This window comes from Erinaceus europaeus, chromosome 19, assembly GCF_950295315.1.
Source record: "Erinaceus europaeus chromosome 19, mEriEur2.1, whole genome shotgun sequence".
Taxonomy (NCBI): Eukaryota; Metazoa; Chordata; class Mammalia; order Eulipotyphla; family Erinaceidae; genus Erinaceus; species Erinaceus europaeus.
In genome coordinates, this window is record NC_080180.1 from 24195327 (window position 1) to 24201326 (window position 6000).

A 6000-nucleotide genomic window follows, 5' to 3' on the forward strand; every position below is an offset into this window, starting at 1 on the left:
CCCACCTGGGAACTGGCTTCCTCACTGTGGGGCACTCAGAAGCCCCAATCCCTCTCCCATCCCCAGCCTGACATGAGGTTTTGGTTTAGGAGTCTGACAGCTCTGCTCTGTCATTGACTGTGACTGTCCTATCTCAGCAAATATATGGACAGACTTCACCTCTCTTCTGCACATACTGTGCACTAACCCTTGGGAGTTTTACCTGTGTCAGTGAACTGTTTCTACCACAACTCTGTAAAGCAGACGGTAACTGATTGCACAGATGAGGAGACCGAGACACAGAAGAATGCACTACCCAGGATCATAGAGCTGGCAAATGGTGGGGCTGGAATGGCATGCAGTCTGATTCCATAAACACTTCCGGTCATCATGCTTTGATCTACAGAACATTCTTGATTTGCCCAAGTCCCAGTAGACATTCCTTTATGTCATTGTTGACTTAACCTGATGTATCTTGTGACTGAGCCCTGGGCTTGCTGTGGGGTGGAATGAGATAGGAAGCGTGGGGGGGGGGGGGGTTGATGATTTCCTAAATGTCTGCTTGGGATTTTGTTAGGCTCTGGTCTTCCCAAGTCTCCTTTCCTGGCAGAGGTGTGTGTGTGTGTGTGTGTGTGTGTGTGTGTGTGTGTGTGTGTGTGTGTGTATTAGAGAGAGAGAGAAGGGAGAGGGAGAAAACATTAAGATAGCAAAGGGCTTATCATATCCTGGAAGTTACCTGTTATCTGGCACAGACAGAGGATATCTAATCAAAGCCCAGAGGGAGGGTGCTTATGCTGTGGGAGGTGGGAGACAGGGAGGAGTTGGGCCTGGGGGAGAGGAGGAAGGATCAGTAGGCTGTTCTGTCTCAGAGCTGATTGGTGGTGGTTGTTTTCTATCAGAGCTTCACTGGGGCTTATGCACCTGAATAACTGTGCCTGAAGCAGTGAATAATTTTTTTTAATTTATTTATTTATGAGGAGGAGAGAGAGCCAGAGTATCACTGGCAACTGTGATGCTGGGGATTGAACTCAGGACCTCATACTTGAGATTCCAACACTTTATTCACTGTGCCACCTCCTGGTCTGGATTACTTTTTCCTCTTCCCCTTCTTCCCTCTCTCTCCCCTTTTCCTCCTCCTTCTTTTTCCCAGATAGAGGATGAAAGAGAAAAAGGGAGAGAGAGAAGAGACACCACAGTACCACCCCCTCCATTCCTGAAACTTTCCCTTCACACAGTTCTCCCATGTGGTGGCCAGGGGCTTAATTCTGAGTCCTCATGCTTGGCAAAGTGTGCAGTCCACATTTTTATTTTTATTTTCTTTTACGAGAACATTGTTCAGCCCTAGTTTATAGTGGTTCTGGGAACTGAACCTAGGATTTCAGATCCTAAGGTAAGAAAGTCTTTTACATAAACATCATGCTAGCTTCCCAGCTCTAAAGTCTGTTGTATACAAGGGCACTATCTCCTGGGCCCTCAGTGCTAAAACGCAAGAATTCTGAGAGTTGAGAGGTGAGGGGCTTCTACTCAGTGCACTGAAAAGGGTTACCTTACCCAATTGCCCATGGTGAAACAAAAATTAAAGCACCTTCTCTGGCCCCTCACTTAATGTCTCTGAGCTGTGTGCCCTCCCCCATTGCTACAGGTGTAGGGGTACCTTTGCTTATGATTGGGGTAGAGGATTTCATGGGGTTCAGGGTGTAGAACACCCTGAATCATCACATATTTTTCACTGCACTAACACTACCATATTTTTACAAGGAGTAAAAAATGAAGAGAACCTCCTAGGTTGGCATTCACTAACTCACTGAGCTGAAGAGTTGGGATCCTGATTTAGTTTTTCATGTCCAGAAACTGGGTGTTGAGGAGACTGGGGCTAGGGGATGGTGGACTCAGCACAGGGGTCCATACCTTGTGCCCCCTTCTGGCTAATCTCATGACCTAGGGCAGGTGACACTTCACTTCCCAACTGTTCAAAGAAAACCCTGAAAGTGGACATAAACTATGAACGACTCCTCAGCAGATGGCATCTGTGGCTGTGGAAATAACAACTCAGGATGCAGTTCTTCACCCTCCATTTAAAGTTGCCTCTGCTCTGTACTCTTCTGGCCTGTTTTCACAGCTGCCCTCCTGCACCCAAAGAGCCTCTGGGAGGCAAGGAAGGTATTGGGAGGGTTTCCCAGGAGGAGATGGGAGGCAGGTCTGCCCAGTGTCACCTCCCTGTCCCGTGCCTGGCTCCCACTGGCAACCCGAGCTGTTGGCCTCCCAAGCTGGCCCTGGAATGCAAACCCCAAGCAAAGCACATTCTTGATCCAGGTCACCAGCTCCTGGTCCTTGGTGAATGTTGCTGAGGAGTTATTCTGATGCAGTCTCCGCCCCCAGGTTTCACTACGCTGCGCGAAACCCTAGCATTGCCCCCTTCAACCAATCCTGGCCCTACACGTCACCCCTGGTTGTCGCCCAATAAAAAGCCCCCTCACCCCCCCCTCTCTCTGGGCTCTCAGCTCTCCCTCTCTGAGGTCTCACTCCCTGCTCTCCCCCCGTGGTCGGCCATTGCCGGCTGGCTCCACGTGGTCTGAACCAAACCCCCCCATCCTATAATAAAGATTTGTGTACCCCTTTGCTCTGGACGTCCGTTCTCTTCTCCGCGGTGCAGCCCAACACCAGACCACCACAACAACATCTGGCGCCCAACGTGGGGCACGAACCCACGACCCTGAGATTAAGAGTCTCATGCTCTACCGACTGAGCTAGCCGGGCCATGAGGACCAGATGCAGGATACATCCCAGGACCCGTAATACGACATGGCAGAACCTACAAAATCTGGCTCACAGAGACCTCTCTCCTACCCTTTCCCTGTATGTCTTATGTTATAACTGGCCAGTTGTTTTTGTGAGTGAGTGTGTTGAATGACAAAAAAAAAAATTTTTTTTTTTTGCATGACCCATCTGCTTGAAGTACTCTAAAAGGTAATTGGCTTTATATAAAAATGCTGGATGCAGCCAAAGTTTCTGGAGACGTCCAGAAACATTCCAAAATTTTTTTTCTTTCTCTCTCTTTTGAATTTTATATATAGTTTTGGTATATATGTAAGTGTTTAGTCTTAAACTGAGTGACTAATGACAGATTTAAATTTATTTTTAAATAATGTGTTTTTATAACAAAAGTTCTTTTTCCTCCAGTTTGTTATAACTAAATGTTTATGGGTATGTCTCAAGTTTGGTAACACTAACTTAACGGTCAAAAGTGTAACCCTACAGCTACACTTTTACCAGACAAGGTAAAAATTAATTTGTTAAGGTAACTTACTATTTAGGTAAAAGTCTAAATGTTCAACGTGACTATTCATTCCCCAAACTAAACTATATAAATTTTATATACAGGACACCTTTGAAGGGCCCCCAAAGGTGCCCTATAAACTATCTTGTGGAAATTAATCCACAACAGATCTGGCATCAATCTGGCACTGTAAACGTTAAAATCATTGTCACGAATATGCGTTAACTCCCTAAGCAATTTGAGTCTGTTTAAAATACATATTTTAGCTAAAATTGTCTCAAGATCCTGCGGTAGAGGCTGCTACAGGAGGTCACATTAGATGACCTTTAAATAAAATCATAAAGAGATTCTAAACCAATTATAATCATCGAGGTATCAACTATAACAAACCTATAACTTGTTACAAGTTCAAATTAACCATGAGAAGCAGATTGTTTGTGTTTCTTTCACAGGAATCCCGGAAAAAACATCTGAACCCCTGCACACCCTGACGTCACCCACTAGATGGCACGACTACCGTGGCACACCCCCCGAAACCTTAGATGTCACTCAACGCGATCTGAAGAACCTGATACACAGACTCCAAGGACAGAACTTTCTTCATGCCTGGTTACCGTTCCTGCTTCTGACCTGCTTGTCACGTGTTGGCAGTTCCAGCTGGCTATCTACAGAAAAGCAACATTCCAGCGGCTGACCTCCCTCATGCAGCGTTGCATCCCCTGCCGATTCTTCCCCTAGCCATCTACTTCGGACTGAAACTTGTATCGGACTTTCTGACATACCCTATATACATTTTACACAATTTTGAAGCAGCTTATTTCCCTTCACGCTGCTGGTTTTTCATAGACTGATCCTGAGTAATTCATAGACTTTACAGACTGTTGCCTTGAGGACTATACAATGCCAAATAGCCCCTCTGTTTGGTGGGTCATGCCTCCCACCTCCCCCTCATTATGTACCCTTGTCCCTTTCCCCACCCAAGCAGGGAATGTTCCTTTACACACCAATCCTTCCCTTCACACCACACTGGCTTTTACTACTCCCCTACTTGTCCCTTCCTATTTTGTTATATCATTTAGGCTTATGCCCAAAAGGTTTCTGCCCCATGATAGTCTTTTACAGACTTTGTACATCTTATGCAATTACTAGATAGAAAGATAGAAAAGATGTAGAGATATTGTGAAGAGATGGTTGAGCAGGCTGCGCTTAAACCTATGAGATGAGTCTCTCCAGGTAAGTCTCTCTCTCTAAAGAGGGGTTGAGCACAGGAGGACGCATAAATCTCACAAGGTTCGCAGCCATTTAAGCCTTCCCTCCTCCACAGAAAGTCCTACATCTTCCCACCTGAGCATGGCATTCCTCTAAAACATTTAAGCCTGCTCCATTCCATTTTTCTTTACTGTGTCCATTTAGATATAAAGGGATAGGAGGAGATGTTGCTGAGGAGTTATTCTGATGCAGTCTCCGCCCCCAGGTTTCACTACGCCGCGTGAAACCCTAGCATTGCCCCCTTCAACCAATCCTGGCCCTACACATCACCCCTGGTTGTCGCCCAATAAAAAGCCCCCTCACCCCCCCCCCCCTGGGCTCTCAGCTCTCCCTCTCTGAGGTCTCACTCCCTGCTCTCCCCCCGTGGTCGGCCATTGCCGGCTGGCTCCACGTGGTCTGAACCAGACCCCCCCCCCCATCCTATAATAAAGATTTGTGTACCCCTTTGCTCTGGACGTCCGCTCTCTTCTCTGCGGTGCAGCCCGACACCAGACCACCACCACAACAGGTAAAGACAGGTGGGAGCTGGCATTCCTCCTGGCCCTGAACGACAATGGCACTGCCTCATGTTGGGGCTGAGAGCACAGCCAGGACAGACAGGCTGACTGGGCCTGAGTCATGAGACTCAGCCCAGTGCTGAGCCCCCACTCTTGTGAAAGCTCACCACAAAAGAGGGGCACTACCCCTAAGCTGGGACTTTGAAATCCTGCTGATTTCCTGGCCCCTGGTTCAGTCACAGGAAGGGCGAGAGCTCCAAGGAAGAGGGACACTGGAAGTCACTCTCAAGGCTGGGCTCTGGGATTCCTGACCTTCATTCAGTCCAGTATTTGCTATGGATTTCTCCCATTGGGTGACTGGTTACACATTAGACATGACCTGTCCAGTACTGAGAGGCCTGGGGCAGACAAGGATCAGAGTGACGAAGGTCATTGTGGTCCTGTGGATGGGGGAGAGGAGAGATATGGTGGCTTGTGTTCCCCAGTTGCACAGAGGAAGGGGCCTCTGGGCAGAGGGACAGGCTAGGCAGGATGAAAAGGCAAGCAGCAGGGGCATGAAATGATGGATCCTGGGGCTCCAGTATGGAGCACTGGCCAAGCAAGGGGGACTTGGAAGGTGGAACTTTTTTAAGAGGCCAAGAAAAGGGCTGTGAATCACCTGGAGGACTTGTGGCAGGGGTGGGGGTGGTTGGGGGAGGGTGTTGGAACCCCCTGTCAACTTGTAGGATTTGTAGATGGGAAAGATTTCTGAGTGGATAGCGGGGCCTAGCAGCAATGTGGAGGGGACACTGGAGGAGGCTTCAAGGCTGTGAGACCATGACAAAGGCCTGAGCAGGTGGGATCATGGGGCTAGAGAAGAGACTGTGTGAGAAGTTGTGTGTGTGTGTGTGTGTGTGTGTGTGTGTGTGTGTGTAGGGGTGTGTGTGTGTGAGAATAAGGTGTCCTTTGCTGCCTAGGCTGGGGCCCACTTCCTGTAGG

The 6000-nt window shown here is 48.2% G+C and overlaps 1 non-coding gene across 1 annotated transcript; it reads right to left on the reverse strand.

The window, feature by feature from the left end:
* Nucleotides 1-2663: 2663 nt before the first annotated feature.
* On the reverse strand, nt 2664-2736 carry TRNAK-CUU (transfer RNA lysine (anticodon CUU)). The gene has a single exon. It is a non-coding gene; the product is annotated as a tRNA-Lys (tRNA).
* Between the last annotated feature and the right edge of the window lie 3264 nt (nt 2737-6000).